General features: G+C 43.3%; 1 protein-coding gene across 3 annotated transcripts in view; it reads right to left on the bottom strand.

Moving 5' to 3' along the window:
- RARA (retinoic acid receptor alpha) overlaps positions 1-26,987 on the bottom strand; it is a 133,544-nt gene extending 106,557 nt beyond the window's left edge. For all 3 annotated transcript variants that reach the window (XM_088474645.1, XM_088474646.1, XM_088474648.1), the window contains exon 1: positions 26,811-26,987. The gene's annotated coding sequence lies outside the window, so the exon portion shown is untranslated. The remainder of the gene's footprint in view (positions 1-26,810) is intronic.
- Between the last annotated feature and the right edge of the window lie 248 nt (positions 26,988-27,235).

The following is a 27,235-nucleotide window of genomic DNA, read 5'->3' as shown; positions in this document are numbered from 1 at the left end:
CACACATCCGTAATACTTAGCAAGACTGCGAAACCATCGGTAACATCAAGTTCAATTGGAGCCTCGTGCACACTTGCACAAGGTCTGACCTTACTCAGGATTTGCTAATCTCATCGCACACAGTGCAAGTCCAAGATGATTATGGCATTGCAGTGGCTAATTTATGCATACTCCTGCAACAGCATTCAAACGCACTGGCACGCCTGCATTTCACCCCCCCCCTCGTTACCTCCCTCAAACAGTAATTCCCGTCAATCACTCTGCGATGGGTCTGCGTAGTCACGGCAATCGCAATCAAGATCGCAGTGGAGTGTTTGCACACTGCGATGCGTGTGCAGAATGCAACGATCGGCCGATTGCATGCGTAATCGCAGTTGTGATCGCTGCTGAATCACGAATCAAAAAAAAATATTTGATTTCCACTGTAGAAGGATGCCAAGAGTGTGTTCGGCTGTTATTTCAGAAAAAAAGGCTACTTTAATGAATCAACAAAATTTATTATATTCTCTAATACAAAATGATTCTATGATTTTTTTTTTTTTAATCTCTGCCATCACTCTACCACATTGAAAAATTGTAAGCAATAAAGTAATAATTAATGCATGAACGTATTTTCAGGGGTAGGCAACGTGTAGCACTCCAGCTGCTATAGAACTAACCATCCCAGCATGCCCTGCCACAGTTTTGCTGTCAGAGCATTCTAAAACTGTGACATGGCATGATGGAATGTGTAGTTCCACAGCAGCTGGAGTGCCACACGTTACCTACCCCTACGCTATCCTAACGCTGTTTCCAAGTATTTTGTGTTTCCTTTGTAGTGTCAATAAGAAGAACTGGCATCTGAAATTGCACTCACACATACACTTGCTTTCGCATTCTCTCTCTATAGCCAAGTAGAGAGCTAAACATATACCCACACATACAGACACCCACACCCACACACAATAACCATGTAGAGAAATACATATACAAACACCAAAGTAGAGAGATACCCACAAACACACAGACAACAGTCAAGCAGAGAGCTAAACACACACAAGAATGAAATTCAGGCAGCGAGATAGACACACACAGACAATAGCCATGAGAGAGACACCCAAACACAGACGATAGCCAGGCAGAGACAAAACACACACAGACGACAGCCAGGCAGAGAGAAGTAAAATGGGTAGAGGAGCAGACACATACAGAGAGACATGCACACAGGAACAACAGATACTATCTAAAGGCCCCTACACACTACACAATATCTTTAACGATTTGGACAATTCCGACACATCGGAATGACAAATCGTTAAAATCTGTGTAGTGTGTATGCAGTACATCATGTAGTGCGCACTCCCGTGGGTCGTCAGCCTCATCGCCTGATTTTATGTGCAGCAAGTAAGATCAGGCGATCCGGCGGACGATCCCAAGCAGCGCTATGCAGGGAGGGAGGGGGGGGATATCGGGTGGGCATACACCAGATTGCCCTATATGTCTTGCCATCGGGTCGTGTGTCGTTTAGTGTGTACCCAGCTTAACACACAGGATCAGTCAGGGGCATTTCTAGAGAGGAGGGGGCCCGTGTGCAGTCTCCGACACGGGCCCCCTCCTCTCTGCCCGGCAGCGCACTGAGCTATAGACTCTGGGCACTAGAGTGTGCCCAGAGTCTATAATGTATGCACAGGTCACTGGGAAAATGGCCACTGCACATGCGCAAACGACGGGAAAATGGCCACCGCGGCCATTTTCCAGTCGTTTTACAGCGCTGGACCCCCACGCTGACGTGGGACTCCAGAGAGGTAAGTAATATTATGGGTGCAGGGTGTGGACACAGGGGCCCGTGATCTCCACACACCCTGCACCCATTATAGATACGCCCCTGGGATCAGTGATGAAACACAAGTACATTTGCATAGTAGAACTGGAGCAGTAGGACCACAGACTTGAAGCAAACAGAGTCAAAGAATATGTTGACCGTTAAACAACACATGCATTTCAATGCAAAATACTGATGGTTAATGAGATGTACATATGCTACACCATATTCAGTATATCATATACTGCATTTATGTACATTTGTATATGGGAAACAATATGTACATCCCAGACCATCAGTCAGTAACCACACCAGACGTGGAACTGATAAAATCGCATACGCAGAACGCAACAATCGGCCGATAGTGTGCGTAATCGCAGTTGTGATCGCTGCTGAATCAGGCCTGTGTGAAGTCAGAAGAACCACAAACTTCATTAACATTAAGACATTAACAACACAATAACATACTGAAAGTTTGCTTAACGTCTGTTGTGGTGTGTAAAAGATGAAAACAAGAGTAAACAAGCAGATGTCCTGGGGAAATAATATAAGGGGGGTTTAATAAATATAAAGTGGGCAGTGAGATGACGGGTGAAAAGCATGTAAATGGGTGGGACAAGAAATTAAAGCAGACATAAAGTGACCAGGCCGCCACTTTCATACACAATGCCAGGCTGTGCTTGTCCTAAAATGGCCTAGCAAGACACATTTTAATAGGTTCTGCATGAAAGCCGAGTCTGGAAACATAACCCCAATCCTCAACTGTTGGCAACAGGCCAGTCTTTCCCAGAATACTGTTATTTAAAGGGAGACTAAACTATTTTTAAGCATTTTATAGGATACCTATAAATAAGAAACCAGTTTCTAGAAAGTACTAGTACCATTTACTATATATATATATATTATATTTTTTTTTTATTTTTTTATTTTTTTCAGAAACCTGTAAAAAAAAAAAACTTAAAAAACTTAATGGATGCTGATTTTGGAACTTTTTTTTCCTATACACAAAAGCTAATCTATAGTTTTACAGAAACCCCAACATTCAGATAAATTACAATGATGGCAGCCTTTACTCAACTAACTAATAGGAAAGGAGCCTCATCATATTATTATTATTATTATTATTATTATTATTATTAATGTAATTTTAACAAGCTTTTAGTGCAAGAACTGAAGATATAACCAAGGTAGCATTTATAAGACAATATCAAAAATAAAAAAATGGATGAATTTTTAAACCCTTAAAATGGATGGTTACAGCAAACAACATGCAACGAAGGCATAAACACAAAACAGTACAAATTGTGTACACTGTAATGCAATGCATTTTCCAGTTTAGCACCTGATACATTATAAGATAGAGGCAAATCATACAACTCTATTTAAAAGGACCGATTTTGTGCTGCACCAAAGGCATGAAAGGAGAATGACCAGTATCAGTTTTGGGTCCTGCCCTTTTTAGTCTTTTTATTAAAGAGTCGCATAGAGTTACACAGAACAGTACAATTACTTCCTACAAAAAGATTTCAACAAAATAAACTGTCCTGTAAAATATCCGATTAAATTTGTTTTATACTGGAAAAAAAAGCGCCTTAGAGGTGACCTAATTAATATGGTTAAACGTATCTGAGAACACTAACGATTTGTAATTTTTTTTATTCCAAACACCATACACAGGACAAGGTGTCACCAGTTGTTAATGGAAGAAATCATCAGCATAGGACAGGAGGTGGTAACAATCCACCAACAGAGGATAAAAATAGACTGTAGGTCTCTCTTACAAGAAATAAGAACTGTAGCAACAATAAGTAGAGGACATTATAGGGGTGACTAATCCAGGCAATCTAACAAATCAGAAAGGATAACGTGAGTTAACTGTTACATTGGGGGTTCTATTTTGTCTGTTGTTTGGATCAACAATTATAAAATATGGAAACATTAAGCAGTTATTCCTGTGCACTAGAGGCAGGGCCGATGCAAGGTTTCTCAGCACCCTAGGCAAAACTGCAGCCTACTGAGGTGCCCCCCACCACCGCCACCAATACCCACTTTCCAACCCATCAGGTGAAAGGGAGAAGGCATCATCTTAGTTCCACATCCTCCACTTGAATTTAGTACAACAAGAATATTTCTCTCAGACACATCCTTAATATTATGATGGGCAGAATCTATGGCGCCCCCCAGATCCTGGTGCCCCTAGGCAGCTGCCTAAAGTTGCCTAATGGTAGAGCTGGCCCTGACTAGAGGGCAAGCAGGCTGGAAGAGGCAAATATATTGAGATAAGGAACAACAGAATTCAAATTAGGAACATGCAGGAAATGGGGAAAATTTATTATGGATCAGTGGGCCTGATTAAGATTTGGGAATAGCGAGTAATGCTGGCCATACACTAGTACGACCAGCATAAGATGAGATTCATTTACGACTTCCCTTAAACTCTCCGGCAGCTCCCTGCCAGTCCCGGCCGCACGATTGACGCACGATGTACATATGATCTCACGATATGATCGATCTGCATTTTAGGAGGGAAGGTCACTGAAAGAACACACACTTCTTCAAAATGTCACTGAAATGACGCCGGTCAGATGCACGAACCATCACATGCACAAATACATGGCACGATCTGCATACGATAACAATAGATATGATGGGCTGCACATCTGATCATACCATAAGTTTTAAGATCGGCGGGAGCACGCATCTGATTGTATCCTACCTAAAAAATATACGTTTTCCACACAATTCATCGTACGAAGCGCTGAAAATCGGGCAAACGGCCCAAAATCGCACTAGTGTATGGCCAGCGTAACTGAGTACCTGGACAAACCATGTTTATTTTATTATTTATTACCAGTTATTTATATAGCGCACACATATTCCGCAGCGCTTTACAGAGAGAATATTTGGCCATTCACATCTGTCCCTGCCCCAGTGGAGCTTACAATCTATATTCCCTAACACATGCTCACACACATACACACTTATGGTCAATTTTGAGGGGAGCCAATTAACCTACCAGTATATTTATGGAGTGTGGGAGGAAACCGGAGTACCCGGAGGAAACCCACGCAAGCACAGGGAGAATATACAAACTCCGCACAGTTAAGGCCATGGTGGGAATTGAACCCATGACCTCATTGCTGTGAGGCAGTAACGCTAACCATTACACCGTCTGTGCTGCCCATGTTGCAATCAAGGGGTGCAAATATATAAATTTGTTTTGAATGTAGGGAATGTACTGGCTGCTTTTGTATGTAGCCCATAAATACTGCACAGTTTTTTTATTACACTGCAATTTAGATCTCAGTTTGGACGCGCCCCTCCCAAATCTAAATCTCTCTGCACATTTTAAATCTGCCCCACATCCAGTGCAGTATGGTTTTACCAAGAAGCAACGTTACTTGCTCTTTCTATTCCCAAATCTGAATCAGGACCAGAGTTAGGACAAGAAAGGTTATAGTGGATATATTCACCGGTGAATTATGGTTTACAATTTGTGTGAATATCTCACAGGTGGGCTAATTGTAGACCCTAGTTAGAATGGCATGCTGGCAATTGTAGTTGCAGCACAGTTGGAAAACCAGTTTCCTAAGCCTGTTTTAAATACTATGGGGTCACCATTAACATGCAGATTGATCTAGATATTTAGTAATTTGCTTTCAAATGAAGCAAAATAATAAGTGCATTTGGACAGCAAGGTTGGTGTAATGGTTAGTATTACTGCTTCACAGCACTGAGGTCATGGGTTTGATTCCCACCATGACCCTAACTAAGTGACTTTTTTATATCCTACCCTTGTTTTCGTGGGTTTCCCCTGGGTACTCTGGCTTCCTCCCAGAATCCAAAAATATACAGGTAGGTTAATTAGTTCCCAACAAAAAATTAACCCTAGTGTGTATGTGTGAGCGTGAACATGTGGTATGGAATAAATTGTAAGCTCCACTTTGTCAGTGACTGATGTGAATGGACAAATACTCTCTGTAAAGCGCTGCGGAATATGTATACACTATATAAATAAATGTTAATAAATAATAATAATACATTGCATCACAATTGAACACATGCCCTAGAGCAGGGGTTCCCAACCACGGTCCTCAAGGCACACTAACAGTCCAGGTTTTAGGGATAGCCATACTTGAGCACAAGTGACTTAATTAGTACCTCAGTTTATTTGATTTAACCATCTGTGCACAATAATGGATATAACTAAAACCAGGGCTGTTAGTGTGCCTTGAGGACAGAGGTTGGGAATCACTGCCCTAGAGTCAAACAAGCGCCAGCATTAAACCTTTTTTGGTGTAATAAAGCACGTGATGTAGTCAGCATCTCGGCGTCCTGGATGCAGACGGTCTAAATACCGGTGCTGAAATTCCGACAGTGTCGGGATCCCGGCTCCAGTATCCCGACCGCCGGTATCCTGAATGTAAGTATCGGGATTTAGGGGAGGGTTAGGTTTAGGCACTAAGGAAGGAGGGTTAGGTTTAGGGTGCGGGGAGGGGGAGGTTAGGATTAGGCACTCGGGGGGGAGGGAGTGTTAGGGTTAGGGTGCGGGGAGAAGGAGGTTAGGGTTAGTGCTACTATACTTACGTATGGGTGTTATCAGGATTCTGACTGTCGGGATGCCACTGTTGGTATTCTGACCAGTAACATCCCGACTACCAGGAATCCATACCCAACCCATAAAGCATATTTGTTTGTTGTGGTTGCTAGAATATTGCAAAATAAATAAAGGCAGTCGTGAATGTATACCAAAGGCAATTCTAGCTAATATTTATTACACAGATCTAGGATTACATAAATATACAAACTTATTTTAAGCGATGCCTGATTCTACCCTTAAACCCACGTACTGCGACACAACCAGACACATTTGTAACACACAAACATTTACTATCCAGATGTTTATATATGGATAGATTTCTGATACATGTTACTGCCTCAACAGGGAATTAAAGAGTTAAGTGAATCTGACTTTTACACACAAACACCTCCTATTAAAATTTAGGAGATTCCCCACAGACACTGCAGATTTACAGATACATACACCAACTCACAGAAAAAGGGCAGGGAGCTTTTCTTCTGTTGCTCTCTGATAGCACAGGCCCTTCCCCACCCACAGGTGTAACCATTTCACTGCCACGCCAGAGCCATGGGTATGCATGTGGGGGGAGAGAGCGTGGCTAAATCTAACCAAAAATGACATTTTGGTTTAGACTTTAGAAGATGCAAGGACAAGAGCCAGACAAACCTACACACTAAAGCTGGAGGCATAACAGGAGGAAGCACAAAGGGAAGCTGAGAGGGTGGGGAGAGGAATGAGAAATGGAACTGGGGATAATATATTATGAAGGAGACAGATGCAGAGGGCTTTCACTCTCTGGAATCTAGGCTTCTGTTAAGCTTGCCTAGACACGGACTTAAGATCTTTATATTTGTAACACTGGAATATATTCTGTCACAGGATTAGTAAAAATGCAGAGTCATTGTATAACGCAGTTGCTGTACAAGCATACTAGAGTTTAGCTACTTTTAGGTCACAACTACATAGGAATTCCCATCCTGAGCGTTATTAATTGCAAGTTCTGTGGATGAGGACACAATTTAAATGGACAGCCCCCCCAAGAAAAGATAAAGGGCCCGATTCAGAGAAGTATGCAATGCCGATATTTACGCAGAACGATTGTAAGCCGCACTGCGGACGTGCAGCGATTATTTGGCGACTACGCTCACACAGAGGATTCAATTGCAAAGTGAGTGACAGGAAGTCAGCGCTTGGGGGGAGGTAACAGGCGGTGGCTAGGCAAATGCAGGCGTGTGTGACCGTTTAACGCTGTTTCATGGGCGGGCATAAATTTGCCACTCTGATCTCCTTTGCAGCATGAGAGCGCTCTGCGTGTCAGGAGAGACGCTGTGTTTGAGACAGGTCAAATGCTGCATGGCTGCCTGATCTGAATTGATGTTTACGCAGGTGCGTGACATTAGACAGATATGAGAAGGCAGCAGTGGGCGTCCCTATGCTCGAGTAAGACTTTGGAAACATTGGCATATTTTTGCAGCTGCGTTCCGTGAAAAATCGCAGATGCAATTGCATTAGCTTAGATCTCTGAATCAGGTCCAAAGATAGTGTATGTAGTAGAGGGTAAAAATAATAATAATAATAATAATACAGTGCACTGCCAGCAATTGTAAAATATTTGCTTTGCTTCCTTAAAAAACCTTGAACAAGCAGAGTAATAATTTGGTATTTTCATAACATATACTTAAGATGATAAGAAGAAATACATAAGAGCAGGATTACAACCTCCTCTCCCTCCCTCCACCCGTCTGCGCTCTCCCTGCTCTATTTTCTTGTTTTCAGATGTCTGGCCTGGAGATTCTCTCCAGGAAGTTGGTGTTCCTTCCCCTCTAGAGAGAGCCAAAGAGAAGGGGGGTGAGAGAGAAAGGGGTATACGGAGAGATGAGAAAGTGGGAAAGAGTAGAAGAAAGTGAATTAGATGGAGTATTAACGAACAAATCATAGAAAGTTACCACCAAAATGGGTAGTAAACAATGAGAAAAGTCCAAAGAGTGGGGGGCTGGTGGAGTAAAGCAAATAATTAGTGCAGGGGGTGAATATATTAGGGCGAGGGTGATTGTACTAATACTAGCAATTTGAGGGAGAAAGTAGGGCAAAGTTGAGTTGGGTGATGTGGTAATTTGTTAGTGCAAGCATAAGTGGCATTGGGTGGAAGTGACAGGGCAAAAACAAGTCGGGGAGGAAGATGGGTGTTGTTGTGGCAGAGCAAGGATAAGTAATGGAAGAAGTGAAAGGGCACAGATGAGTAGAGGGCAAAGCAAAGATGATAACTAAAAACAAAAGTTGTGAGCATGCAAAAAAAAAAAAAAAAAAAAAAAAAGAAGGAGGTAGGGAATAACAATGGCAGATCATAAATATCGGCAATGAAAAGGAAATAGAAGGAAAGGAGAACAGAGAATGAGGTTTAGATTGCACAAGGTGCAAGAAGGATAGAGAAGGCAATAGGAATTAAAGAAAGTGTAATGTGCTTAGCTATAGGTTGTACTTTAAACACAAAAGACCAGAATGAAGCTCTGAGCAATACTCAGTAAAAGTGTAGACTGCAATGAATTCTAACCACTTACGAGGAGTTCTCACTTCCCTTCTCTCTTTGGTATCCGTTTCCGCTGCACCCCCATCTCCTCCCGCCAACTTAGCCCAGACACTTTGTACAACACCCCCCCCATCCCAAGCTGACCTCATACTTCCTGGCGTGACTACCAGCTGTGCCCGTGAAAAGTGCCACTTCCTGTCACTAGCACTCACGGGTAGGCAATTCAGACTCTCACTTCCTGAAATCTATTAATCTACTTTTTTTGTTGATTAAACAGGCATTAAATAAACTCACACGAATATACATGCTGGGAGTGTAAAGGTTACAAATCACAAAGTATTTGCGGGCCTCAGGCTGAATTTCCTGGAAATATACAGAGCTAAATGAACCAGAATGACTCTAGATTCTAGGAATTCTGCCCGAAACACTTCATGTGAAAACAGACAGGTGACAAAAACTGCAATGATATCAACAATTTACCTCCATCACATTAAGTGTCATTTTAAATATATAGAGCACATAGTCCACAGGATCTGAATTTATCCTGATAATCTGCACTCAGGAGAATAATGTACATTATATAAAACCCAGCAATGTCTGATCCTGTACTGATAATGTGCAGTCATGAGATCACTGTACATTATACAGAAATCAAGCACCAATTGACCCTTTTCTGAATATAACATTATATGCTGTGATGACTCGATAACGCATGCATTATCTTGGCCCACACATACACACTCACAACAGGATACAGAATAATTTCCATGTTCTCCGCATGTGTGAGGTTTTACTACAAGGACAGTGATGCTATATTTAGGTATAAACATGAACCACATTCCAAAAACAGATTCTTGTGCATCCAATTAACACTTCCAGTGAGATGTAACTTTTTCTGTGCCACTGTAGTCAGAAACTGTTGGTGGAGACAATTCGACCATCTCCACCCTACAACGATGCCCTCTGTCATTAACTTTTATTAAGATACATCTTTAGGTCAGAAGTCTGTATTTAAACAGATGTTCCCAAGCTTGTTCCTGTGAATTTAAAGTTACTCCTATTAAACTAGAGATGTGTTTTGGTTGTAAAGTTTTGGCAAAACCACCCTTTAGTGTTTTGCTGCAGTTTCGGTTTTCTTTAAAAATTGATAAAAAAAACAGCTAAAATCCTGTAACTTGGACCTGTTTTTGTACATTAATTTCCAGTCATTTCCAGTCGATGACCACCTCACAACTCCTGAAATCACGAGAGAAAGACTTAAAGGCAATTCAAAATACGCAAGATCCGTTTTTTAGATCAGAGTTCCGAACTTGTCGAGAAGACCCAAGTCGGGATTCAGTTCTACTTGAAACCCCAAAGTGGTCGCTTCAACTCAGAACCCCATAGTTCAGGTGTGTTCTGGTTTCAGTAAAACCTAACAGCTCATCTCTATTTAAAACATGATAGCTCAAAACTATTACTCCATATAATGAAAACAATAGTATACTTGGCACTGACCATTCCAAGGGGGGCGTGTATCAATCCTTCTAAAGATGATGACTGGAGAAGTTGGCCATAACAACCAATCAGCTTCTAGCTATCATTTATCAAGTACATACTATAAAATGAAAGCTAGAAGCTGATTGGTTGCCATGGATAACTTCTCCACCTGCCCTCTTTACAAGGTTTGATACATTTCCTCCCCCATAACATAACGGTACATTTACAATGCTATGTAGGAGGTTTAAGAATCCAAACTTACAAAGGTTAAAAAAAAGTGAAAAATAGCAAATAAGGACACTACCAATACACAACAAATTTAAAGTGGATCTAAAATGAAAGCAGTGACAATACTTTAACTGCAATTAGATTTCAAGAGCACCTGCAGACAATGAAGGCATCCATTTTGTGGACTGAACCAATATACATGAGAACACAGCTGCGACTACTAGGGTCCGTTGCCAGTGAATACGAGGCATGAATATTGGTTTAGCCCTCAAAACTGCTCTTTTTGTTGTAGGTATCATACACTACAAGCTTCTATTCTTGACATCTATATAGTTTAACAATCAGGCAGAGAAGTAGTTATCAGAAGAAATTATTAGCAGGAATACATTTTCCTAGATGTTCAGGAAGTGATAGGTAAAAATGAGTTATGTAGACACAACTGTACAAGCCCCACTCCAGTTACATGCATGCAAACCAGCTTTTAGCTCAACCTTATGTCACATACGTAGGCAGAGGTTGGGAACTTTGTGAAAGATGTATCAAACAATAACCTTTGAGGGCAGGATGCAGCAAAGGGAGAAATGTTGTCAAACCCTGAAAATGCGGGTTTGACTGCATTTCTCATATGCACCAAACCGGTGGGTAATGCCATCTTCAGCTGGCGTTACCCTATAGAAGCCTATGGGCTTCTTACCGCAGAGTGCTGTGAGAGGGATCCAATCGGCTCCCTCCCAGCACCCCCGTGGCGCGTGTGTCATACTGCGCATGTGCAGAATGACACCAGAGGGACTTCTGGGTCTTAGACCCGGAAGTCCCTCATTCACAAAGGGCTGCTCTTACCTAGAGAGCGGTCCTTTGCGCACTCCTTCATATATACCGGCCTTACCAATGCCAGCATGCATGTGAAGAGCGTCAGGATGCATCGCATCCCGCCCTGAGATAGAATGGAGAAGTTGCCCATAGCAACCTATCAGCTTCTAACTGTCATTTCATAGACTGTGCTAGATAAATGACAGTGGGTGGGATGTACTATAGCGGTTTTTGCGGTCAAACCTCCAAAATGACATTTTCAGAGGTTTGGCCGGTCACAGTATATGCACAAGCCCCGGAATGCAATACATTCTGGAGCTTGGATGCGGTGGGCAATGCCATCATGGCGTTGCCCAATAGAAACCTATGGCTATTTGTGACAATACATCTCCCCTTAAGGCTCTCCTGGCTTGTAAACAGCTGCTTCTCTTTAGGCCCTTTCAGGAAACCCAAATGCCCCCTTTCTTTAAAAAAAACATTAAAAATGCATTTAAAATTTGCAAATAAAATACTGTATACATATACAGATGTACAGGATTATTGCAGATTTCAAATTAGAAATGTTTTTACAAATCCTGGCACACTGAGTAAAGTGCTCAAATTGTGATGTTGTGAACATCCCAGAAAGTCCTAGTTCTAGGCTTTCTGTAAGAAGGTCTTTTGGCTTACTTTCCATCTTAAAGTTTGTACTATAAATTTGATTCAAGAAAATTAGTTTGTCACTGAAATCTTTTGTTGAACTCCCAAACTTAAACAAGTTACAAATTACTTCCAATGAAGTAAATCGACCACACAGAATGGAGTCTTCAACTACATAGAAAATGTTGACCCTATAGTGCAAACTTACTTCACAAAACAGTAAAGGCACATATCCACTTAGCGATAATACTGAGCGATTGTACGATTACGACATCATAATCGTGCAATCGCTCAGTAATCGTGCACAAATCATGCACTTTTATGTCGGAACGACCAGCGATGCGCGCTCACGCTGGTCGTTTCTGACATCAATCATCGCACGAAAATGCTGTACAACCTGACGATAATGTCAGGTTCAGCATGGTAGTGGATGATTGATGTGCCTACACTTAATGACTGAACGTTCAGTGTAGGCACAGCACAGACTGACAAACGACTGCACGATTACAATGTCATAATCATGCAGTCTTTTTGATGTCTGCAAGTGGATGTGTGCATAATGCCGGCCAAACACGGGGCGATTTGAAAACGTACAAAACCTCGGTACGTTTTCAAATTCAGCTTGATGCATCGCATGCTCCTGTGAATGGTAAACGATGCATCTTACAAGATGCTTCGGTTACCTATTTAACAGCATGATGGTTTGCAGATCTTATGGTTTTCCATAAGATTTACGATGCCGATGTAAGACGGCGGGGACGCGCATCGGCGTCGTACAGCATGCCAAACCACACACAATGTGCGCGATTGATCGTTGCGATTGATCGAAATCGTGCACATCGTATAAAAATATCTTACAGTGTATGGCCGGCTTTAGTCTTTCTGGCTGCAGCTCCTCCTCCCTGTGAGTCTGGCAGCTGCTGTTCGGTCTGTGTAGCCCCGCCCCCATGCTCAGACGTCACCTACACCTCCCTCCCTCTCCTCTCCTGAAGTCCTGACAGCTCTGCGGGAGCCGAAAGAATACAGCAGAGAATGGCGGGGAATTCAATTCAAAGCGATGTTGAATAGCCGCGGGAGGGAGCTCCCCAAGCTATTCAATTAAATAAAATATAAAAGCATATGCGTAGGTGATAGAGCTACTAAGTGTTATTCTAACTTGTTATTACATAACAGTAGGTTTCAGTAAGCAGTAAAATGCATGCAAAGGTTTATTTTCTGGCAACATTAGATACAAGTGGACTTTGTCACACAAGTCAGGATTTCTAGTATAAGTTATGTGCTACAGGTGTAACATCCCCTCGCGTTAATGTAGAAGCAAGAAAGTGAAGTGTGAATGTGGGGTCCACCTCTGGGACGATGTGGTGAGACTGGAATATTTAAACACCCACTCTGGTGCTTGGGAAAATATTCCTTTGAAGAAGAACACCCTACTTGGCTTTTTGGGTTTGAGAAGCTTACCTTAGAGATGCACTGTTCCAAAGTGAATACTAGTCAGACTCTGGTTCTGATTCAGAGCCGCTCGTAAGCAGCCACTCGTTCGCTCTGAGCGATGTTCACACAACTGCGCATGCGTATGGGTCGTAATGCGCGTGCGCAAACCAGTCATTGCGGTCGGAAATCGTGTGCTCGCAAAACAGCGAGGGGCTGCTAATTTGATTGACAGAATGTACAGTTTGTGGGTGGTAACAGGGGAAGGAGCTTGAAAACGGGGGAGTGGAGATCCGAACGGTCAAAAGGGCGTTTAATGGAGCAGGCGTGCCAAACGGTCAAAAGGGCGTTTAATGGGAGTGCATAATTAGTAAATGAGCGTCATCGACCACGTCACTTGGTTGTCTTTTAGCCTCAACTGCTCGCAGTGATAGCGGTAAGAAAAACTTACCACAAGCACTGCGAGCAGTTCAGATGCCTTTTGATGTACCCGATTAATCTAATAAATACCGGAGATGACGTGTGTTGCGAATGGCAAAGGGGCGTCTTTACAAAATAGCGAGCACATTTTTCGTTTGCTCGCTCAGACATAGAGGAGTCAACAAACCGCAAAGAGCGAGCGCTCATTTTAAATAGCCGGCCCCTTTTTTGGAATGACCGTCCGCAAATAGCGTCCGGCTCTGAATCAGGCCCTCTGTCAGCCTGACTTTGAGTTTAGTGCTAGAAGCGTGGTAATCTTCTTTAAGAGGTATCTAGGCAGACATTTGCAAGTCAAGACTGCTCTCCAAGAATGGAGTGTGAACGGACCCAGAGGAGAATGGAGAGAGATATCCCATATCAAAGAAAAGTATGGCAGATAGCTGGGTGACCCAAGTAACACAGAGGAGCAAAATTTAGAATGTGATTTTGTTCCATGAAATTCACACACTTTGCGCTAATGTGTGCACCCAAGTAACTCTCAATCTAATTAGAAATGCCAATTTGCACTACTCGCTGCGATGTTTGCTCACATTTTTTTTTACTAAAAGCAAACTGGAAGAAGTGCATGAAAACGTGGGGAAACTGTCTTAGGGCAGACTAGATGGGCCAAGTGGTTCTTATCTGCCGTCAAATTCTATGTTTCTATGTAACCCCAGAAATGTGACAACTGTGATAGCAAAACTGAATGGAAGGCTGTTTGTGGCCATAATGAATTTACTGGAGGCTCTTAATTGGTGTCAAATGGCTGATTTTTGCCCTTTTAATTATGTTTGAAAAAATTTGATGTTCTAGCATTTTGGGGTACAGGAAAATGCTTGTACAGTTACTTTGCAGTATTTCTATACAGTTTTTAAAAAAAGTTTACAAGTTTCAAAACCCCTCTCCCATCAATACAATACCTCCAAATACCTGTCCTATATCATTTACACCTCCACATACCTGTCCTACAGTACATCATTTACACCTCCACATACCTGTCCCACATCATTTACACCTCCACATACCTATCCCACATCATTTACACCTCCACATACCTATCCCACATCATTTACACCTCCACATACCTGTCCTACATCATTTACACTGTCATATACCTGTCCCACATCATTCACACCTCCACATACCTGTCCTACATCATTTACACTGTCACATACCTGTCCCATATCATTTACACCTCCACATACCTGTCCTACATCATTTACACTGTCACATACCTGTCCCGCATCATTCACACCTCCACATACCTGTCCCCCATCATTTACACCTCCACATACCTGTCCCCCATCATTTACACTGTCACATACCTGTCCCACATCATTTACACCTCCACATACCTGTCCTACATCATTTACACTGTCACATACCTGTCCCATATCATTTACACCTCCACATACCTGTTCCCCATCATTTACACCTCCACATACCTGTCCCCCATCATTTGCACCTCCACATACCTGTCCTACATCATTTACACTGTCACATACCTGTCCCACATCATTCACACCTCCACATACCTGTCCCCCATCATTTACACCTCCACATACCTGTCCCCCATCATTTACACCTCCACATACCTGTCCTACATCATTTACACCTCCACATACCTGTCCTACATCATTTACACTGTCACATACCTGTCCATATAATTTACATCTCCACATACCTATCCTACATCATTTACACCGTCACATACCTGTCCCATATCATTTACACCTCCACATACCTGTCCCGCATCATTTATACCTCCACATACCTGTCCTACATCATTTACACCTCCACATACCTGTCCTACATCATTTACACTGTCACATACCTGTCCCACATCATTTACATCTCCACATACCTATCCTACATCATTTACACTGTCACATACCTGTCCCACATCATTTACATCTCCACATACCTATCCTACATCATTTACACTGTCACATACCTGCCCCACATCATTTACACCTCCACATACCTGTCCCACATCATTTACATCTCCACATACCTGTCCTACATCATTTACACTGTCACATACTTGTCCCACATCATTTACATCTCCACATACCTGTCCTACATAATTTACACTGTCACATACCTGTCCCATATCATTTACATCTCCAGATACCATCTTTGAGCTTTTCAGGGAAATTCACCTGAAAACTGACATGTATTTATTGGCCAAATTATACTATTTAAACTCCTCTAAGTGCATGATTATTAATTGGGAGGGTGTACCAGAGCTTCTGATTCAGCAGCAGACGCAATGCTGATATTTATGCAGAGTGAGCGATTATTTGTCATTGCGCATTTAAGTAAGTCGCACTGTGCATGCATCACGATTGCTTTGCAATTACGTACGCAAAGAGGATCCATGCGTAAAGCGAGTGTAATATGGTCAGCATTTGGGGGAGGTAACAGGGAGATGGTTAGATAAACGCAGGCGTGTCTGACCATTTAAACGCCATTTCATGGGCGCACATAAATTAGCCAGTGCGATTGCATTCGCAGCATGAGAGCTCTCTGCATGAGGAGAGCTGCAGTGTTTGCAGCTGGTCAGACTTGCCGTACATGCTGTGTGACTGCTTGATGTGCATCGATGGTACCGATGTTTACACAGGAGTGCTATACTGGATGGATATCAGAAGGCAGCAATGGGCGCCTTTATGCTGGCTGTGCTTTGGCAGGCATTAGAATATTTTCTCAGCTACGTTCTGTGCAAAAAAATCGCAGCTACGAACGCATTAGTGTCCACTACTGAATCAGGTCCTGAACATTGGGCCTGATTCAGACCCACTCGCGAGCGGCTGTCCGCTCGCAAGTGGGTCGATGTTATGGACTGAGCATGCGCACGACGGAGGGAGCTCCGTCGTGCGCATGCGCCAGACGCGACGAGCGAAGGAAAGTCCTTCGCTCGTTGTGTCCGATCAAAGGGGGCGTGCTGTCAATGTTGATTGACAGCACGCCCCCTTTGGTGGGCGTGCCTCCCTGACGGGGGCGTTCCCACGGGAACGCCTCCCGTCAGAAGCCGGCCCACTGACATCACTAGTGATGTCAGTGGGAGTGATTTTGGCTCTGATAGAGCCAAAATCACTCCGGAGCTTGCGGTTGAAAACCTCAACCGCAGGCTCCGGCTCGCAAATTCGATGGTCGCGATGGTCTCGACCATCGCGGCCATCACAAAGCACGCTCGTATAGCCTGTGGGTGGTGACCCACAGCTATACGAGCGTCCAGGAGGACGCTCCATGAAAATGGAGCCCGGCCCTCATTCAGAGCGTGCGCTCTGCTCAGAGCGTACGGCTCTGAATGAGGGCCATTGTTCCATAAGATAAACACTTTCGCTAACTTTTCACCTGCTCAGGGAGATGTTCACAAAAAAAACACAAATTTGAAAAAGCAATGCGAGTTTGCAAATGTATTGCAACTGAAATTTGCAAAGGGAGTTCGCTACCCAACTCGCATCTAATTAAATTCCCCCCAACGTGGCATCCTATTCAGATATAGAGATTAATTATGCAAAACATCAGAGGTTCCCAAACTCCACCATTACATGCCACGTTTTAAGGATATCCATGCTTGAGCACAGGTGACTTAATTAGTACCGGAGTCAATTTGATTTAATCATCTCAACTCATGCATGGATTCCTTAAAACCTGAACAGTAATGGGCGAGTTTGGGAACCTCTGCAATATATCAACTGTGATTAATGAAACCAAGAACTGAAGAACTGTACTGGAAAGAATAGATGCAATAAAGGTGATTGTCTGGCACCCATTAATTTTTAAACCAGTGATTGCACTTTGCTACTATACTTGTGTTCTCATAACACTCAACTTTCTTGCTACTACACCGGCTTATATAGGCACCTGTCTGCATGAAACACCCATTGTTCCTGGGATCAAGACGCCTGGGAGTATGTACACTACTTTAACCAGACAGAAAGGGGGGCGGGGGGGGGGTTACACATACAAATGAGCTCAGGTACCTGGCAATAAATTCTCAGAGCATCTTTCGAACTTGGGAAAAAGACACTTTTCACCTTTCTTTGGCATAAAAAGGACAGGAAATAGTGTATGTTAAACATGGGGCATGCTGCAATATTATTCCCATGACTCTTTAAATAAGTTAATTTGAGCTAATGGCCTGTTAGTTTTATAAACTTATTACGTAAATTTAGCATATTGTGGCTTGTTCTGCAGGACCCTAAAACAATGAACACTGTTACTCCCAAATAAAGCCCAAAAACAAAAGATGACCAATAGGCAATACACCTGCAAAGTATACTAACCAAATATACAGTGACCATGGAGTAGGAACAGCAGGACTAAAGCCTTGCAGATTTCCCCTTTCTCATAGTTCTGCCTCATCTTGGTGTGCCAGTCACAGCACCTCCCTCCTCTCTGGACTTTGTGCAGTGTCCAAAGATCTTTCTGTTACAGTATATAATGAGCAACACTTTCTGATCACTGAAAAGGCATGGTAAGCTGATCCTGCAGTTATGTACAGTACATTGCAGCATGCAACTATTCCCTGGCTGCATTAAGTCATCCATAGTTTTATTATTTTACACACCACTCTTAAACTTAACTTAACAACTGTATAGATTGGAAAAATAGAGGTCACAGATGAATTTATTAAAATCGAAATAGAATTTAAATTAATCCTGGTGGTGAAAAAGCAGTGCTACCTCGGTCTGTGTTTATTTACCAAAATGGGGTGGAGTTTCCACCTCATGCGCAAACCATCCTCGGTAGTACCACCTCCCCTTATCTAGCACAGTGCTTGTCCCTCCCTAGGGGGACCTGGGCCCTCATTCAGAGGCGGTCGGAGGATGCAAGCGGTCGCTCAGAAACTGGGCGGCCACTTGCATCCTGACCGGCCGCCTCTGTTGCGGTCGTTAGGCTGTGGGTTACCACCCACAGCTCTAACGACCGCTCGGGGCTTACGACGAGACCCTAGGGTAGGGTCTCACTTGTCGTAAGCCCCGGAGAGCTTCTGGCTCTGTCAGAGCCGGAAGCTCTCCACTGACATCACTAGTGATGTCAGTGGGGCCTCCCCCAAACGGCAGGCGTTCCCATGGGAACGCCTCCGTTTGGGCTGCCACCCCCCCGGCCTGCCTTCCAAACGGGGCGAGCTGTCAATCAACATCGACGGCTCGCCCCCTTTGCATCGAGACCGGCTACGACCGGCGCTGTCGGTCGTAGCGGGTCTCACGCATGCGCACGAGGGAGCCGGCTCCCTCGTGCGCATGCGCACTGGCAAAACATCGAGGCGGCCGTGCAATCGTAGACCGTACGGCCGCCTCTGAATAAGGTCCCTGGTCCTCTCCTAAAGTAACAACTGACTCGTCTCTCTCAAAGGGGGAATGCTAGCCAAGCTCTGCTGCGCTAAATTGAGCTGCCGTGGAGCACTGCTTTCTGCCTGCTGCACTTCTCCTGCTGGAAGAAAAAAAAAATACATTCCAACAATAATTATTGGTGCAACCAATTTACGCAATATGGGCCTCATTTATCAACGAGTTTTATCCCTCACAACGAATGATAAAACTTTCTGCATATGCTAAATGGTGCTCCAGCCAATCAGCTCCCAACTGTCACTTTTCAAACAGATGACAGTTGGGAGCTGATTGGCTACAGCACCATTCTCATGCGCAACAAGTTTTATCACTCGTTGTGACTGTTAAAACTTGTTGATAAATGAGGCCCTATGTCGGGTGAGTGGGATCACAAACTGCAAAAAGAAAGTTGACTCCTTCTTCAGTCCTAATATAACCCTGCTAAACCCTGCCTAAACGGAGCAGCTAATAGGCTACAATTAATGACTGACAACTCCCTACCACCAATTATAAATTATCAATGAAAACCAGCTCTAACTAGTACTGCTCCAAATAAAAAACAGGGTGCTTATATCCTCTGAAGCTTATGCAAGCATTCAAGTATTTTACTATTTCTCTTTAAGGTAACATTATTGGGTATGCAGTCGGAAAGCCTAATCCCGACAGCCAGCTTCCTGACTGTCATATTCCGGCAAGGGTCTAAAGACAGGCGTCGATATGCTGACGCCTGTCATTAGACATACGCCGGGCGCCCGACGCCCGGCATCCCGATCAAAGGGGGGGGGGGTTTGGAGGGTTAGGTTTAGGGTTCCCAGGAGGGACTAGGGTTAGGCACCACCCGGGGTGGGTAGGTTTAGGCTAGGGGAAGGGGGGGGTTAGCGTTAGGCACCCCCCCGGGGGACTTTGGTTTAGGCGGCGGGGAAGGGGGGAGTTAGGTTTAGGCACTTAGAGGGGGGATTAGGGTTAGGCACTGGGGGGGAAGGTTAGGGTTAGGCACCCCTAAGGGAGGGTTAGGGTTAGGGTGAAGAAATAGGTTAGTATATACTTACCTTTGACGATCGGGATTTCCTCCTCTGCCGGGATGCCGCTGTCGGGATTCCAACCGCCGGGCATGGGTCCGGCGGTAAATCATTATTATTGCAATTGTATGTAATTGTTACAGTCGAGACAGGCATTCTTGGGCCCCTATTTAGCAAATAATATTTGTGGTTTATCCCACAAAAATACACATTTTCCCCAGAATGTGCCATGGAGGGACCACAGAATATATCTCCATATCTGCCGCGGTCCGTCCATTTCTGACAGCAGCCGCAGCCCCCATAGGTGTCTATCGGGGCTGTGAAGTGGTCAGATTAACCAAGCACCAGAATGCAAAGCATTTCACAGTTTGTCCCCTGCAGCTTCATCATCTGAATATATACATTTTTGATAAATTTAGCACACAGTGTTAGTCGCTACAGCGACTAACACTGTATGCTAAATTTATCAAAAATTACCAAGAGAAGGTTCAGCCACCCCACATGCCTGATTAGCAGACCGCACATGCGCAGTAACGCACAGGAGTCCCGACAGAGTGACTGATGCCGTCACTTCACTCCAAAAAATCACTGTACATCATTTCTTAATGCGGCGAATAGCGGTGATAAGAAATTACAATTATTGGGTCTAAAACCCGATCATTTATAAATTACCCCTCTATGAGCTAAACCAATCAGGCTGGTAATTCACTAGGAACAAGTGGCAATCTGTGCCATGCCTCAGGGAGGGCAAGGGGTCCTAACAAATAGTGCTGCATATTGACTTCTGATATCGTTATATTTTACAGGACAAGGCAATATAATAGATCAGTTTGGGATTTTTGGGGTTCACTATTAATTGCTTACAATCATGCAGCTATCAACATATTTTAACAGATAAAACAATGGTTGATTTCCCAGCTACCACAAAGTGTAAACACATATACTTATAACTACCACTGAACAGAGGGCCTGATTCAGACCTGGTCGCAAGCGATGAGCGCTCGCAACCGGGTCGATTGTGGCCCACAGCGCATGACGGAGCCGGCTCCGTCGTGCGCATGCGCGAGACCTGGCTAGCGACGGGCACTCCGTCGCTCCGGGTCTGGCACCAAAGGGGGTGAGCTGTCGATGTTGAGTGACAGCTCGCCCCCTTTGGTGGGTGGGCCGGGGGGGTGGCTGCCCAAACAGAGGCGTTCCCATGAGAACGCCTACCGCTTGGGGGCAGCCCCACTGACATCACAAGTGATGTCAGTGGAGAGCTTCCGGCTCTATTTGAGCCGAAAGCTCTCTGGGGCTAGCGATGAACGAGACCCTACCACAAGGGTCTCGTCACAAGCCCGATGGTCACGATGGTCTTGACCATCGTGACCATCATCATGGCCGCTCGCTATAGCTGTGGGTTGTCACCCACAGCTATGCGAGCGGCCAAGAGGCCGCTCCAAAAAAAAAAAAGCCCGGCCCTGATTCAGAGCGAGCGCTCTGTCAGTGCGAGCGGCTCTGAATTAGGCCCAGAGTACATCTAATAACGGTCAGAAAAAAAAAGCATTTTTGAATGACTTTCAACAACTACTGTACAATCTGCCAGCCTCATGTACACATTTTCTGTAACAAAAATATAACCCTAATGCAGTGGTTCCCAAACTGGGTGCCGCAGCACCCTGGGGTGCCTCAGGGCACTTGCAGGGGTGCCTCAGATTGGTGTTCCAGTACCAAATAAAATGATTTTTAGTCAGTGTGATAGTCAAACCCAGTGGTGGTGGCTGGCAAACAAAAAAATATGACAAAAAGATGCACAGCCCTGTCACCCACTACCTAAGGGTGTCTTATAGGCACAATTCACTTAATTTCATTTTTGCTGAATTTCTCAATAAGAAAACTTTAAGGTGCCCACACACATAGCGATATTTTACACGATGTGGCCGATTCCGACGCATTGGAACGACAGATCATGTAAAATATGGCCAAATCGTGAGGAAATTGTGAGTCCCCACTCAAGATCACGATGCACGTCCCCGCTGATCACACATTGCATTGTCAGATCTGCCGTGCAGTAGGGCAGATCTGACAATCTAGGACATGATGCACTGTGAAAGTCTGGATGCAGGAGAGATCGTTTGAAGATTGGACACCAAATCGTGTGCAGAGCTGCAGGGGAGAGTTTCAAGGGAAATCGTAGACAAATCGTACACATCAGTATGTGTGTGGGCACCTTTAGGCTCAGGGGTGCCATGGAAAAAATGCTGATATTCTAGGGCGCAGTGATTCGAAAAAGTTTGGGAACCACTGCCCTGTGTGTGTGTCCATGTGGTAGGGAATATAGGGCCTGATTCAGGGATGAATGAAACTGCAAATCGCACGCAGATCGAGCGATTGTTTGCCATTGCGCATGCATCGCGTGCGCGAAGGCAGCAGCACGTTCGCTGTTCGTTCACGCAGACCACGGAGGCCCATTGCAGATTGATTGGTAGGAAGTGACCATTTGGGAGTGGAGACAGGGGGTGGTTAGCGAGACACAGGCGTGCCTGGCCGTTTGAACACCGTTACGTTGGCGTGCATAAATTATCCACTACAATTGCATACGCAGCTCTGCGTGGCAGAAGAGCTTCCTGACCTGCGGCAGGTCAGACCTGCCGCAAGGGTAAAATGGCCGTCGATGAACTTTGATATTACCGATGTTTAAGTAGGTATGCGTCGTCGCACGCAGGTAAGAAGGCAGTAGTGGGCGTCTTTATGCTTGGGTGATCTTTGCTAACATTAGCATATTTTTGCAACTACGCTGCGTACGGAGACGCAGTTGCGGTCACATTAGTGTCCGTACCTGAATCAGGCCCATAGATTATTAGCTCCACTGGGACAGGATTGATGTGAATATCCTCTGTAAAGCATGTGTGCTATACAAATAACGGTTAATAAAATAAATGGTTGCATTTCAAATTATCACTAAACTTTTATAAGTACCAAAACATTTAGCATTTTTGACTGAACAGGACTGGATAATGCAGACAGCAACTTAACTTCATGGTGTAACAAAATAAAAAGAAGGTTTAAAACAAACTTTTCTCTATATAGCGTGGAAATGACTTTTTTATCAATAAGGACATACTGTCAATAAGGACATACTGGACAGATAGCTTTTTGAAAGTGGGCTTTTATCTGTTCATTTTCTTCTGTCATATAAACAAAGGTCACACCAACAGAATTCCACTAGTCCTGATCACCATCTGAATGTGATCATGCCTGGTGCACTATGCAGCTGGACAATGTGCCGAAGCACAGCAACTGTGTCTCACTGCTTGGGGGACTTACAAGCATGTGGCAAAGCAGAGCATCTTAGGAAACCGTAGAATAGTCGCCTGCATCAAAGGGGTACTTTTATATGTGGAATTTGGAACAGTCGCCCAAAGATAGCAGAAGAAAAGGCACAGCTGCAAATAACTTATCAGCTGTGTACAAGTACATCACACAGAACATATAAATGGCATATTGCGTAGGAAATCAAGCTATATCATGAGTACAGTATATATGTATTATCTACATAAGGAAAGTATTAACTTATAAACAGTTGTTGGATTATGTATAAAGTACATGACGCACTTTAATGGTCAATAATTTTATATACAGTAAACTTTATATATGGGCTAAAGCAATCTAGCTCAGACGAAGATTAGAAATCACCAAAAAGTTTTGGGTCCATAAAATTATAAGACTGTAGGGGGTATACTTACTAAAAAGCGTTGGTTTTTAGAAGTGGAGATGTTGCCCATAGCAACCAATCAGATTCTAGCTATTATCTTCTAGAAGGTTCTAGATAAAGGTTAAATAGAATCTGATTGGTTGCTATGGGCAACATCTCCACTTCTAAAAACTGCACTTTTGTAAATATACTCCTAGAACTCTGAGCCAACTTCACATATCCAATAATCTACAGTAAAGGGAGAAGGTTACTGCATGTGTTCGCACATACATTGTCTAGTCTTGCATGCATCAATATTATGCACAGCAGGTCTGCCAATATGGCCCAGGCTCAAATGCAGTATTATACCCAACATGTTCTGACATATATATTCCAGGGTTCCAAGTACCACTATCACACTGTGATCTCCAACATAGTCCAGGCTTATACAGTGTTCTCCCATGTAGTAGAGTCTGGCATGCATCAGTATTATAATCCAGTCTCACAAGCATCAACAAGATGCACAGCACATCTTCCCATGTAGTCCAGTCTGGCATGCACCAAGAGTATACGGTTTTCTCCTATGTAGTCTAGACTGGCATGCATCAGCAGTGTTCTCCCATGTAGTCCAGTCTGACATGCATCAACACTATGCACAGCATTTAGTCCAGTACAGCTATCTCATATTAATTTCTATGATACATTGTTCCCCCATGTAGTCCAGTTTCACGTGTATCAGAAATATACAGTGTTCTCCTATATTGACAGATCTTGCATGCATCAATATTATACACAGCATGTTCTCAAATATAGTCCAGTCCCACATGCATCAGTATTATACAGTGTTCTTTTATGAAGTCCAGGCTTGCATACATCTGTGTGCAAATAATGTCTTTTCTGGCGCAATTTCCCAAATTGAGTAGTCGGTACCACTTCTTCAAAATAAATAGTTAATTGATACAGATACATCTTATTATACATTGTCCCCCAATGTAATGCAGGCTCACTTGTATAAATATAATACACAGGATGTTCTCCAAAATAGTCCAGCCTTACATGCATCAGTATTATACAGTGTTTCCCATATAGTCCAGTTTTCGGATACATCAGTGTTCTACAGTTTTCTTCCATGACGTCCGGGCTTGCATGCATCTGTATCATACAGCATTCTCCCATATAGACCTGTCTTCCATGCATCAGTATTATACACAGCATGTTCTCCAATATAGTCCAGTATTACATGTATCTGCATTATATTGTATTCTTCCACGTAGTCTAATATTGCATGCATCAGTATTATACAGTTTCATCCATATAGTCCAGTTTCACATGCATCAGTTATATACCGTGTTCTCTCATGTAGCCCAGTTTTGTATGCATCAGTATTGGGCACGCAATGTTTTCCCATGTAGCTCAATCCTACATGCAGAAGTATTATAAAGTGTTGTCTCAAATAGTCCTGCATCACATGCATCAGTTTTATATAGTGTTCCCCCATGTAGTCCAGAATTCTATATATCAGTATCATACAGTGTTCTCCGATGTAGCCAAGTCTTGCATGATTCAATATTATATACATACACCATATTATTCGGTGTAGTCCAGTCTCACAAGTATTAGAATATAATACAGGACATTTTCCATGTGTAGTCTAGTGTTCATATCCCAGTATTATTATACACATTGTTTTCTCCTACGTAAGCCAGCCTCACACGTTAGTATTATACACTGTGTGTTCTCTGATACAGTCCATCAGCCACATGTATCATGAATATATTTTGCGGGTTTTCACATGTAGTTCAGTTTTACATCTATCAGAATTATGCAAGGCATGTTCACCCATGGAGTTCCATGTAACATGTGCCAGTAATTTTCACATTGCGATTTCTCAATGTAGTCTAATCTTGTATGTATCAGTATTATACACATCATGTTCTCCATGTAGTCCAGTCTACTATGTAAGTGTACTGTAAACCAGTCTCACGTGTATACACATTATTTAAAGCATGTTCTCCCATGTAGTAGTGCTTCTTAAGTATCAATATTGTACACATCATGTTCTCCTGCATAATCCAGTTCTCAGCATGTCCAGTGTCTACATGTATCAGTATTGTACATAGCATTTTCTCATATGTAATCCAATTCTCTGTGTACCAGTATAATTCCCAGCATGCTTTATCGTTAGCATTAGACTATGCTCTCCAATAAAATCCGGTATCATATGTGTTAGTAATACAAAATGCTTTTCTCAAGATGTGGCAGTATCATATATAAAGAATTAGTCACAGCATGCATACATGATCACATAATATAGAATAAAGTATATTATATCACACATACTATATGAACACATAGTAAATAATAATTTTATCATGTTTTAAAAACTATATGGACACATAGTACACAGTGGTAATAAAAGCTCATATTAAGGTTCTATATAAACATAATACAGAGTACTAAATATCAGTGTTCCATACACTTTATGGGCAAACACTACAGAAAGACACATCAAAGAGCAACAGAGATAGTATATTTTATGTACACATTACATCAGTGCTGTGAGCAGGTGACGCATAGACGCATATCAGTATGCAAGTTGTATATATTCGTATTGTATAGAGCAGCACACAATCTGTACTGTACAGAATAAACATACTTGTTATAAACAGAGCAATGCATATCTCAGCCATCGATATGTCACTGTCCTGACACTCATTGTATAGTAGTAAGCACACTTCAATATTCTCCTATCCCTCAGTTCTCTATTAGGACACATTCCCCCTCCCCCATATACCCGTTCCCACAGTGTCTGGTGCCCATTACCTGCTCTGTAGCTATATTCCTGGGGTACGCCACACCTATCCACAACCTTTGTAGGGACGCAGGGAAGAGGCAGACAAAGCGTAGCCGGGGTCTGTCTGCTGGCTCTGTAGTGTCAGATGACCCTGCAGCAGCCTCCTCTCTCTGCAGCCATAGCCGGTATATAGTGAAACTTTATCCCACAGCTCAGCCTCTCTCTGCCGGTACCTCCCACAGCTCGCTCCCCACCCCGCAACCAGCCAGACCTACCACCCTCTAGCTTAACCCTTCCACCGCCTGCAGGGGCACATAATATGTATATTGCATTCTTGTTGTGACAGGGAACGGGTTAAACCACAATTCTCAGAATCTACCTACACTATATAATACACAGAGGGTTCACATAGTGAGCTTCCCATGTGACTATTCCTGTGAGAACCCCATTTTAA

The sequence above is a fragment of the Taudactylus pleione genome, unplaced genomic scaffold (assembly GCF_031769625.1).
Source record: "Taudactylus pleione unplaced genomic scaffold, aTauple2 ptg000155l, whole genome shotgun sequence".
NCBI lineage: Eukaryota > Metazoa > Chordata > Amphibia > Anura > Myobatrachidae > Taudactylus > Taudactylus pleione.
This window is presented reverse-complemented; position numbering and strand designations above follow the sequence as displayed.